The sequence below is a fragment of the Canis aureus genome, chromosome 16 (assembly GCF_053574225.1).
Source record: "Canis aureus isolate CA01 chromosome 16, VMU_Caureus_v.1.0, whole genome shotgun sequence".
Classification (NCBI taxonomy): Eukaryota; Metazoa; Chordata; class Mammalia; order Carnivora; family Canidae; genus Canis; species Canis aureus.
In genome coordinates, this window is record NC_135626.1 from 821,230 (window position 1) to 833,627 (window position 12,398).

A 12,398-nucleotide genomic window follows, 5' to 3' on the forward strand; every position below is an offset into this window, starting at 1 on the left:
TGGCTTTCAGCTGATTGCTCTATTTCAGTTGACATTTATCAAAGAGTTTCTCTGTTTCTCCGTGTCAGGGCTGCCATGGTGGCAGGGACCGGGGATGAGACTACCTATTTGGATCTGCTGAGTAATGAGTAATGCTGGAGCAATGCCTTCTCCGTCTCTCCTTCCTTGAACTTCTTTCTTTCTTTCAAAAGGAAAAGCTGGGATGGAAATTCCTACCTTTGGCACAAGGATTAACCACCTCCTCCGTTCAGCTCACCAGCTTTCTAAGTCTCACAAAACATGGAGGCCAAAGAGAACTCAAGAACTTTTGTCCTGTTTTTTTCTTGTTTTATATGCTTGTGTGCATGCGCATGTGTATGTGTGCATGTGTGTGTGTGTGTGTGTGTGTATGTGTTGGAAGTTACAGAAGAAACTATAAAAAGTTAAAAGAGAAACTTCTCTTAAGTTCCCATTCTTACTCCTCTTTAGCAATTAGATGTGTATCCTTTCAGACCTTTGTATGTACATAATTTTTAAGAAGCAGGGAAGGGAACTATTGTGTTCATATTCTGAAGCTTGCTATTTTTTTTAAAAAATCCAGCAACATATTATGGCCATCTCTTCATATGTGAACATGGAGCTGCAATTCACCCCTTTTTTGTTGCAGTGCAGTGTTCCATAATATGGATGTATCTTAACTTACTTCACTGCTACCCCTATGATATTTTTTTTTTTAATTATTCATGATAGTCACAGAGAGAGAGAGAGAGAGAGAGGCAGAGACACAGGCAGAGGGAGAAGCAGGCTCCATGCACCGGGAGCCTGACATGGGATTCGATCCCGGGACTCTAGGATCACACCCTGGGCCAAAGGCAGGCGCTAAACCGCTGAGCCACCCAGGGATTCCCCCCCCCCCCCCCATGATATTTTTAAAGAATCATTTTACAGGGTTGCCTGAGTGGCACCATCGATTTGGACATCTGACTCTTGGTTTCGTCTTGGGTCATGATCGTGGCATCGAGCCCTGTGTCGAGCTCCTTGCATGACTCTGCTTGCAACTCCTTCTTCCTCTCCCTCTGCCTTCCACCCCTCCCTGCCCTGTCTCTCAAATAAATAAATCTTTAAAAAAATCATTTGACATGCATTGGAGGATGTTTCTTTCTTTCTTCCTTCCTTTCTTTCTTTTTTTATGATAGTCACAGAGAGAGAGAGAGAGAGAGAGAGAGAGAGGCAGAGACATAGGCAGAGGGAGGAGCAGGCTCCATGCACCGGGAGCCCGACGTGAGATTCGATCCCGGGTCTCCAGGATCGCGCCCTGGGCCAAAGGCAGGCGCCAAACCACTGCGCCACCCGGGGATCCCTGGAGGATGTTTCTATTTAAAGATGATTTTTTTGTTTTTTGAGAAATAGGAACTCCTAAGTTTATTTGTTTTGTTGAGTTTTACTTATTCTTCCTCAACCTAGACTAATATTTGCTGAATGCCTGCTGAAGAATGGTGCCACGCTGGACACCTTACATGTGTTACTACATTTAAACTTCTGAACAATGCTATGCTGTGTAAATATTACTCCACTCTCTTTACATGTGAGAAAACTGAAATTCAGAATGGGCATTTAGCTTGTCCAAGGTCACACAATTAGTCAGTGCCAGAGTGAAGTTTGAAACTCAGATCTGACTTTATTTTTTTTTTTTTTAATTTTTTATTTATTTATGATAGTCACACAGAGAGAGAGAGGCAGAGACATAGGCAGAGGGAGAAGCAGGCTCCATGCAGGGAGCCCGACGTGGGACTCGATCCCGGGTCTCCAGGATCACGCCCTGGGCCAAAGGCAGGCGCTAAACCGCTGCACCACCCGGGGATCCCCAGATCTGACTTTAAAGTAGGTCCTTAATTAGTGCGCTTCAGTCCGCAAGTCTTCACTGAGTACTTACTCAGAATGCACTCAGTACTGCGCCTGGCCCCAAAGGTAATCGAAAGAGAAGCACAAAGCTCCCTTTCATAAAACAATTTACCTGTGTCTAATAAAGGTGTGTTGAAAGCTGCATGGGAGGTGGCGGCACATAGTAAATGCTGAAGGGATGGTAGCTCTAAGGGAGACAGGAAAGGGTTATATTTACATACTAGGTTTTCCATATTCTAATTTTTGGCCTTTTGATGAGTCTGGGACTGGAAGTGGGGTGTTTCAGTCTTGTTATTAGCATTCCTATTTCTTCTTGCACTTCCTGTAATTTCTCCTGGATGACTTGCTGGGTTGTCCGATGCCCAGAGAGCTTGGCTCTTCTCGTCTTCATCTCAGTGCTTGGAGTCTGAGTTCTTGTCCTCTCTCAAGATCACAGCCCCTGCTTGCTTTTTGTTCACATTTGTTTGATGTATCTTTCCCATTCCTTTATTTGTAGGTTTCTAAATCACTGCTTTAGGTGTGCTTTCTGTTTTGGAGCTAGGTTTTATGATCCATTCTGAAACTCCTTTTAAAAATTATCTTTACGGGGCACCTGGGTGGCTCAGTCGGTGGTTAAGCGTCTGCCTTGGGCTGGGGTCATAATCTCGGGGAATAGCCACTCAGCACAATGTTCTCCAGGTCCATCCATGTTGTCGCAGGTGTGAGAATTTCTTTCCTTTCTAAGGCTTTTTTTCTCCCCCTGAAGATTTTATTTATTTATTCACGAGAGACAGAGAGAGAGAGGCAGAGACACCGCAGAGGGAGAAGCAGGCTCCATGCAGGGAGCCCGACGCGGGACTCAATCCCAGGACCCCAGGATCACGCCCTGAGCCAAAAGCAGATGCTTAAGCACTGAGCCACCCGGGTGTCCGGCTGACTCCTTTTCTTTTAGGAGGTGGCCTAAACTCATTCAAATGTATTGATAATACTGAAATGTTTAGTAGAACCCTACGGTTACTCTTTTTTGCATGCAGTATTAATATTAGGTATTTTGGTGTCTAAACCCTTAGCAGATGAGGGGCTGGATGTTAGGTTGAGGAGGAGGATTGCTTCTGCCCAGAGGAGGTTCACTGCTTGTTGAATGAACAAAGAAGTAGCGGTCCCTGTCCCTCACGTTCCTCTGCTCTGGTCTTTAATTCATCACATGCTGTTAGCTCAAGCTGAGACAGAGCCTTCATCACACCCTGTCTTCTGCTCCACACCCTTCGATGGCTCCCTGTTGCCTGCTGAGCTGTGTACAGACTTCACCGGGGTGTGCAGTGACTTCTGCCGTCTAAGCCTCTGGATCTCTAGTGGTGATACGCCTCTCCCAACTACCCCAAGGCAACTAGTGCTTAAGCTCAATGCTATTATTACCTTTTCTGAATTTTTGTCCTGCTTTCCTCCACTTCCGTGTCTTGTCTCCTTTGGCTGTTTGCTTGCTACACGCTGCCTTAGATCGCCGTCCCACCCAATAGGCAAAATTTGTCCAGCCGCCACAGCTCTCCTTGCACTGATTCGTTTCTGTATCTTGATGTTTCTCCTGATTCCTAAATGTGTGTGTGCCCACTGACCTACATATACCTCTAGCACCCCAAACTCAGCAGGCGCCATCTGGAAAACGTGTCCCCGCCAGGCCTGCTCACTCCCCTGCGTTGCCTCCTGGAAATGCCCTTGCTGTCCAAGCAAGTGCCAAACCAAGACCTTGGGAGCCACCTGTCACCTCCCTCTCCTTCACACGGTCCTCTGGGAAGTCACCAACCTGTCAGTTGTACCTTTGAAGTGCTCTCCTCCCTAACACATCCTCGAGTGGTATGGACCGGGTAACAGAAGTGCCAAATGTTTCAGGCTGGCTCTGCCTGTGTCTTGGGCCTTCCTCGGAGACAGTACACCACAGGCCCGAGATACGCCTTGTATGAATCCCTGAAAAGAAGGTTCTCTGCTCTTTTAATCTTTGCATCCCATGACTAGCACAGTGCTTGGCTCAGAGCAGCTGTGAAGGAAATACTTGCCCAATTGTCCAGGGCCTGCCTGGGCCTTGAATACAAATGAAGTCAACTCAACATCAGTAACCCAGAGTTTCCCTAATTATTCTCACCTGCTCACTCAGACCTCCAACCTCATCTTGCAGAATCGGCCTCCAGAATTTCTTAGCATCTAAAGGCTGCCTCCCGTGGTGTCCCTGATCACCTGGCGTCCACCCTGCTCCTCTGCTGTCCAGGTTCTCCCTTGCTGGCATCTGCAGTTGTGAATGCCACCTGGAGCTTCGTCTTCACTCCCATTGGAAGTGTCTGTCGGTGACTGGAGTGTTGGCTGCTGGGCTTGGGTCACCCAAACATGCTGGGTGGGCTCCTGAAGATGCAAGGGAAGGTCTCTTCCCTAGTGCCAGGCCACCCTTGGCCCCTGCAGAGCAGAATTGCTGGGGTCCAAGGCCCTAAGGCTGCCTCATAGGCTGGTACCCGCCCCCCAAATTGTGGGGCACAGCCTGTCCCCTGCCCCTGCCCAGAGGTGGCTTGGGGTGCATGAGCCTTCTCTCCCAGGCTCTAGCCTCAGCCCAATTGCCTGCCCCCTTTGGTGATGATGATGATGATGATGATGATGATGATAGTGGCTAACAGTCCTGGACCTTCGCTAGGTGTGAGGCAGCTCTAGGATGCTAGTTATTAATTGCTCATTTTATAAATGAGGGAAGTGAGGCACAGGGAGGGGTTAAATTGCTCAGAGACACACAGGACCAGCAGAAGACACAAAATGCAAGGCGTCTGGTGTCTGACTCCCGGTCAAGCAGCTTCAGAAGTTCTTTCAGCAAACCGGCCCCACAAGGTGTAGGAGGTGCCTGCGAGCTATGGTCTTGTCTCAATCTTGCCCTTTGTTTTGTTTGTTTCTTAAAGATTTATTTATTTATTTATTTATTTATTTATTTATTTATTTATTTATTTATTTATTTATTCATAGAGACACACACACACAGAGGCAGAGACACAGGCAGAGGAGAAGCAGGCTCCATACAGGGAGCCTGACATGGGACTCAATCCAGGGTCTCCAGGATCACGCCCTGGGCTGCAGGCGGCGCTAAACTGCTGAGCCACCGGGGCTGCCCCAATCTAAGTACCCCAAGTAAAGGTCACTCCATTTCCCTGTGGGTACAGTGAGGGGCTGCACAACTGGGCCGGTCCCTGACAACATCTTCTCCTATTTGGGGGCAGAATAAGTAAAATACAGACAATGTTGCAAATGTTTTCAGAAAATTAAATTTATTGAATGTAAAGAGCAATCCTGTATTGTTAGATCTTGCTCTTTATACTTTTACTTTTGGTGTTAAATGTTCTTTCTATCACAAATCATGAGAAGTTGGTGATTCTAAAAGAAAAAAAATCCCATTTAGAAAGATAAACGGTCACCTTCTGTTGGTCACCTCTGTTCTTTGGGGTTTTTTTCTTTTTTTCTTTTTAACTTCAAGGATGTATGAATCCCAAAGTCTGGTAGCTGTGGGACCTCCAGCCTACTCCTACGCTGAGGTCCTGAGGCTGTCCTCCAGGGGAAGCCAGAGCTGTCACCAGGGAGCAGGCAACAGAAGGAAGTAGTCTGACCTGTGTGGGAGTTGGGGACCCTGTGGATGAGCAAGTCCTGGGGGTGGGGCCGGGGTTGGATACAGGACAATAGTCAATCAAGAGGATTCAGAGACACACAGGGAGGAGGGACGGGGTCGAGAGAGCAGAGACAGACAGAAACAGAGAGGGAGAGAGGGAGGGACACAAAGGCCAGAGGGAGAAAGAGGCAGAATCAGAAACAAAGACACACATGCACACACACAAGTACGAGTGGGCAAGTAGTGACAGAGACAGAAACCCAGGGTGACAGTCTCACTGTCACCCGGAGAGATATTCCAAGACCCCTAGAGAGAGATGCTGAGACAGAGACAGAGACACAGGGAGATAAATACATGCGAAGGGAGAAACGCCAGATTTCTGGATTTCCGGGGAGAGGAACACAGTTAAGGGATAGAGAGGAGGAAGGGAAGGAAAGAGGAGGAAGAGAGACAGAGACAGCGGGTGAGCGAGCACAGCAGCGCGGGAAGGGACACATGCAAACAAGTGGGGGACAGAGTGAAGCAGAGGGAGGCATGGGGGGTACCAGCCCCGCCGGGGTGGGGGTGGCCGCAGGGCCCAGGGTGTGGGTGGAGGAAGAGGCGGCAGCAGCCAGGCCAGGGCTGCAGGGACCAGATAAGGATGGTGGCCAAAGGAAGGCGGGGAAGGAAAGACATTTACACCCCCCCAGGGGAGAGAGCCAGGGAGGCTGCCCCAGGTCCAGAGAACAATGGGTACTTGACTTCAGTGGGTCATTAATGAGACAATTAATGGAAAGAGTAACAGAGGCCTCCCCAGGGAGGATTTGGAGGGTGGATAAATGGAATTATTGTGGAGGGCGGTTCTAAGTGGGGGAAGGCCTGTCCCCACCCCCCCAGATGTCCAGCGTGCCAGCGCAGATTCCTGGCACGGGGTTCAGGGCCTCCCTCAGCAATCGCACACATGCCTGATGCTCCCTCCTCGGACACCCTGGACCCCTGCCAGCCCCCAAATGCACCCCCCACATTTCCTATCCCCATGCCTTTGCTGCCATCACTTCCTCTACCTGGAATGTCAGCCCTTGATGATCTCCATCCATGGAAACCCTGCCCACTCCGGGGGTAAATCAGCGTGGTGCTTCCACGGGACGCTGCGTGTTGGAATAAGAAGAGAGCCCCTGAAACACAAAAGGCAGTGGAAGAGCAAGCAGAGTCGTAGGTACAATGTGACGCCCTTGCGTAAACTAGCATGACACACACACAAAGTAATTTTAAAAATTATTCCTGACTCTATTTTCCATTATACATATATTTTTAAGGGGGGGGTGTGTGAAGCGATACTTGCCAAATTCATAATGGTGATTGCCACTGGGGATGGGGGGGAAGAGTGTAAAGGTACCTGAAATCATCTCATGTATGTGGATAGAAATGAAAACTCTACAAGTGTGAATTTGGGCTTGTGAAAATAGGAACGGTTGGTTATTCCTTTGTTTTCTGGTTTTGTTTAAATTTTTTATTTTTTTCCCAGAGAAAGAGAGACATCCTAGCTATACTCCAGAGCCAGCTCAGTGCCACTTCCTACAAGAAGCCTTCCAGAAATCCATCCACCAGTCAGATGTGGTCTCCCCTTTTGCTGGTATCCGCCTCTCAGGGCTCAAAGCGCTTTCCCTCTTGTGTTTCCCTTTGTGATGTTCGCGGACTGACTTCCCGACTGGACAGGAGCCCCCCAGCAGACAGGGACTTCCGGCCCCAGGCCCACACAGAGGCAGTACCCAGCTAGGGGGTGTCCGTAGACTGGGTCAAGCTCTCCCATCCACCGCCGTAGGAGGCAAATCACCAAGGCTCTGATGACATCATAGCTCCGATACCCACAACCAATTTTGGGGGAGAGAGGAGTAGGCTCCTGAAATTCAAAGCATTCCTTTCAGAATGGGACCTTGGGGGTGGCAGCTGCTACTCAGAAATGTTTAGGAGGTCTTGTTTGCTGACCAGGAAATCACCTGGTCCTAGTTTGCTGGTGTTTGTAGCACCATTGCTGATAACCAAGCCGAAGCTTGAGTCCCAGCCGAGTCCCATCTCCCCTCCCTAGTGAGGCAGAGACATGTAGCTCCTCCCACCCAAATATACCCTTTAAAAGAATCCCTGAATTCCCCTGGCCCCCAGTGAGTCCCAGTTGCTGGTAAAACGGAGCTGTTGTGGAGGCCAAAGCAGGAAGAGGAACCAGGTCCTTGCCTGCCCATCCAGGCAGGCATGGCCCAGCCCTAACTGCAGCCCCATCTCCTGAGCATCTATTCACTCCGTGCTCTGCCCTGAGCTACGGCATCTGATTTGGCTCTCACAGAGCCCCTGTTTTATGGGTGAGGACTCTGAGTCTAGACGATTTGCTCAGGGTCACCGGATGGCCCTAAGTGTTGGGACTGGGACCACGGTCTGAGCTGTTAGGTGGAGGAGGGTGTGTCTCTGGTGTGGGCAGTGGGGAAACGTGGCTCTCCTGACTTGTAGGCAACTCCCCTATCTCCCTGTGTGTTTGTTTTTGAAGGTAGTTTCCTGGAATTCCAATGTACAGGGGGGTCTAATGTGGGCGACAGCCCAGGAGGACCCTTGTGTGCCAGTCTAAACCCTGCCCCGCACAGGAAGGAGCCAGTAGCTGGGGGGAGACTGAGGCACAGAGAGAGACCAAGTCACTCATAAACAGAAGAACAAGTGGGTGGCAGAGCTGGACATGAGCTCCAGCCTCCTCACAGCTTCCAGCTCCCCCGGCCACGTACAGAGCAGGGCAGACTTCACCTGGGGCCTTGCAGTCCACTGGGCATTGTGGTGTCATGATGTCTTCACAGGACATAGAACTGAGAGTTTGGGGACCAGGGATGGGACTTAGAGATCATCTTGCTTGGCTCTCTCTTGGCAGCGATGAGGAACTCGGGGCCTAAAGAAAGCAAATGACTCACAAGGCCTTTTTGATGTCAGGAAGTCCAAGCCAAAAAAAGCCTCATGATCCACAGAATCCCTTGGATTCTCAGAAGCTACTGACTCCAACTTTAGAACTTGTTTTAATAATAGGTAACCTGGTAGGCAAGCCCAGAGCAGATTGGGAACCATAAATCAGGATGTGGGGAAGGGTGGCTCACACTCAGCTGTAGGTTGAATGCTAAGCGCGTGCCTGCGTGAACGAATGAATGAGTGAGTGAATGAGTGCATGAGGGAATGGCTGCCTCCCACCTGGTTTCCCTTCCTCCGCTCCATCTCCTGCTGTCAGATCAATGATCTTAAAATGGCCTGCTCAGAAGTTCCCCCAGATCTTGCCACCGTCTGGATAACTGAACAGCCTCTGAACCTGCCTTGTTCCTCCGCCGCTGGCCCCTCGGACCCGTTCTCCGTGCGGTGACGACGCAGATCACGCTGTTCCCTTCAGATGCCGGCTCCCAGTCACCTGCAGGAAAAAGCCCCATATTCTTGCTTCAAGTTCTAACAGCAGGGTCTGACCGGAACCTTCTTTCCAACCCCTCTCACAGCAGGCCCTCCCTTGCTCGGCTCCGGTGGCTCCGGCCCTGAATCCTGTGTCCCTGCAGGCACTGGTCCCCGGACTGCACTTGCCACTCCTCTGCCTGAGGCACCCCAGACCCACCCTGCCCGACTGGCCCGGGCTGTCCTTTCGGCAGCCTCCTCATTTTACTGCTTCCTGGCAGCCTGCCCTGCCCTTCCTAGATGGGGTCCGGACCCTCTGTCTGCGGTTCACACCGCCACGGGCTGAGCCAGCAGCACCGCGTCCCACGTGCTCCTCAGGGTCTGCCTCCTGCCCAGACCGTGAGCTCCAGGGAGCAGAGACCACCTCGCTGGGCACACACTGTGCCCTCAAGCACCTGCCGAAAGATCGAGTAAACATGCTTGGCTGCCCTCTGAAATGGACTCACTCAGCATTTATTGAGCATCTACTCAGTTTTGCTCAATAGCAGAACTTTTTTTAGCGTGTTGTTTTAGCATATTGAGCCCAGTTCTCCACACACCACAGAGGTGAACAAACTACCATGAAGTCCCCGCCTTCACCGAGAGCTCACTTGGAAGAGGCAGATGCTAAACAGGCGACAGAGTGACAACGCCAGGCTGAGCTGAGTGCTGAAGGCAAAGCAGAGGTGAGGGGTGGAGCACTGGGTGCAGGTTTGGTGGCAGCTGCCAGTATAGAGGGAGAAGTCCGGGAAGGCCTCCCAGAGGAGGTGGCATTTCGGTGCCGATCCAGGGCTCCCAAGAGGCGCAGAGCCTCTCCCCCACTCAGGCTGGCCGGGCCCTGGGCGTGTCCAGGTGAGACCGTCCCAGCCACCCACACCCTTTCTCCTTCCCAGGGCCGAAGCAAGGGACCCCGGCGGGGCCTCTGGGCTCTTCCCGTGCGGCACAAGCTGCGATTGCTTCAGCGCAGGGTCCCCCGCCGGTCGTGGCCCGGCGTCGTGGCCCGGCGTAGGGACCCCAGAGCGGGCCGCCGGGCTTTACCTCGCGCCCCCAGGACTGCGGCGGGCCGTGCGCAGCGCGCCAGCCCCATCTCGCCTCCTATATTCAGAGTTGATTAGACACTATTTCTGCCTGGATTTTCAGAAGGCTCAAGAGCTTTTTTAATCACTACAGTGGCTCATTACGGTTTTGCAGTGACACTCATGTCCTTCAGTTCTCTCCTCAGATTAGATTCTATAGTCAGATGAATATTGGATGATTTCATTACATACAAATGCAATCAACAGTTTTGCATAAATTTCTTCTCTTTTCTTGAGTTTCAATTGACCCCAGCACCCATGGTGGCAGGCACGATCCACATGCAAATGAGCCGGGTTTGCAGCCGGTGAGGGACCCAGAGGAGGCGGGCACTCAGCACCAGCCCCGGGAGGGAGCGGGCCTTGATTGCTCACGCTCTTTGGGAGAGGGGCCCTGGCAGAGGGGGTGCCGCCCCGGGCAGCTTCTGCGGCTGAGGCGGGCTATCTCCGTTCCGGAGGACGTTTCCTGCAGGGGAACTAGCTAGACCCAGGGATGCTCAGAGTCAGGCAGGCTTTCAGGGCAGAGAGTGAAAGGGGGGTTACAACCCCGGCTGCTAGGCCCGCCGGGGTGTGCTCAGGGCGCTTGGGACCTGGGCTCCTTAACAACTGGTGCGGATGCACTTCAGCACCTTAACAACCGGTGGGGCCTCCGCTGAGCATTCCTGCCCAATGTTAGCTCTGCCCCAGCGGATGCAATTGTTTTTATTATTATTGCCTTCACAGTATCATCATTGTGGGCTTGAGCCACAGCCAGCAAAACTCAAAAAAAGCCAGCCAAGGCAGTTGGGAAAGTTTGAAATCTGGGCAGCTGCCCTCTGCCACTTTCTTGATTTCTTGTGCTCTTTTTCGGGTGGAGAGGCAGGATGCTCTCGGAATTGGGCCTCAGAAAGCTTCTGATCCCTCATTTATCTGGTAATGAAAACCCTTTCCACTGCATTCCCGTGGAGAGGCAGAGCAGCTCTCACTTGATCTCCCCTGGGGATGAGGAGCTCCCTGCCTGTCGCGAGCCTCTTCCAGCTTCCTCAGCTCCTGACTGACTGGATGCTGCCCAGGAGCATGAGCCCTCTCGGCCTGACCCTGTGCTCTGGGCCCCCGGCCCACCTGTGCTCCCTCAAGGCCCCCCCATGAGGCCAGCATTCGGGACTGTGCTCTTCCGAGTCACCTCTCCTAGGGCTGGTCTTCCCAATTCCTGCCGCTTGTCCCAGGAGGGAGCCTCCAGCCTCCCAATCTGGGTCTGTCCTCCAGATGCTCCTGGTGACCATCATGGTTCATAGTCCAGGCCTGGACTCAATACCAGGCACAAGGCTGGAGGGGACTGTGGGGAGTAAGCTGTGTGTGGTCAGGAGACCCTCAGGGCTGATGGCTGCACACTTCATGGGGGCGAGGGGAGAGGACCAGGATGGGGACATCAGACCTGAGGATCTGCCAGGACAGGGGTCTGTGCATCCCAAAACTCCGTAAAGCTCCCCATGGAAACAGAGAGTGGAGGATTAGGGCCCAGAGAGAGACGTGGATGCACAAGTAGTCAGGGACCCATCAGGGATGTGACCCAAGCTGCAGTCGTCATCATGGACAGCCGGAAGCCTGAGGTGGACAGAGCCACAGCCACAGCCCTGGGCATGAACGAGACGGGTCTGTGCTGCCACAGCCCAGGTGCAGGCCCCTGCCCATCACTGACCTCAGCTCCCTAGACCAGGGTCACGGAGATCCAGGAATCTGAACCAAAGCAGGGGGCACCATTTTGTGCCCATGTTGCCAGTGGGACCACTGAGTCCAGAGAGGGGAAGGTGGGGCTAAAAGCCACACGGTACTGATGCCAGAGCCTCCTGATGCAGGCCCTGAGGACCACTCTACTTTCTGCTTCTCAGCCTCCCCAGGCTCCTCTTTTCTGTTTGCATCTCCGGGTGCTTTTTTCTCTCCCCTGTCTGTCCCTGTCTCTATCCCCGGTCCCGTCTGTCTCTGTCCCTTCCTCCTCTTTCCCTCTCCCTGCCCCTCGCTCTCCACCCCGCCCCCCACCTCTCTGTGATTGACTGCCGCTGCTCTCTGCCAGGCCACATCTGCTAGCTTGCTCTCAGCTGCCTGAGTTACTGGAGCTGGCCTCTGTTTGGGATTGGTGAATCTGAGAGCACAGGGCTGCCTCCCTTCGACCTGTGAACCCTGGAAGGAGGAGGTGGGGCTGTGGGTGGGCGTCTGAACCCTTTGGAGCCTTCCTGCAGAAGCCAGCACCGGGCCACCCATATTCCAGGCCTGGTCAAGGAGAGCAGGAAAACAGCCATCACGGACCTAGTCTCGCCCTGGCCTGGGAGGTGGGGGTGCGCAGCGTAGAGGAGGACTCCCATTGACTCCTCAAGCACCCTGGGATCCTCCCCGTGAGTCCCCTATCGTGGATCTGGGTTCAAGTCTGCTGCTGTCTGTGG

General features: G+C 52.5%; 1 long non-coding RNA gene across 1 annotated transcript; it reads right to left on the bottom strand.

The window, feature by feature from the left end:
• Nucleotides 1-5,175: 5,175 nt before the first annotated feature.
• On the bottom strand, nucleotides 5,176-8,656 carry LOC144285479 (uncharacterized). The gene is made up of 3 exons (XR_013353727.1): nucleotides 7,237-8,656; nucleotides 6,532-6,642; nucleotides 5,176-5,259 (listed from the first exon to the last, which is right to left on the bottom strand). It is a non-coding gene; the product is annotated as an uncharacterized LOC144285479 (long non-coding RNA).
• Between the last annotated feature and the right edge of the window lie 3,742 nt (nucleotides 8,657-12,398).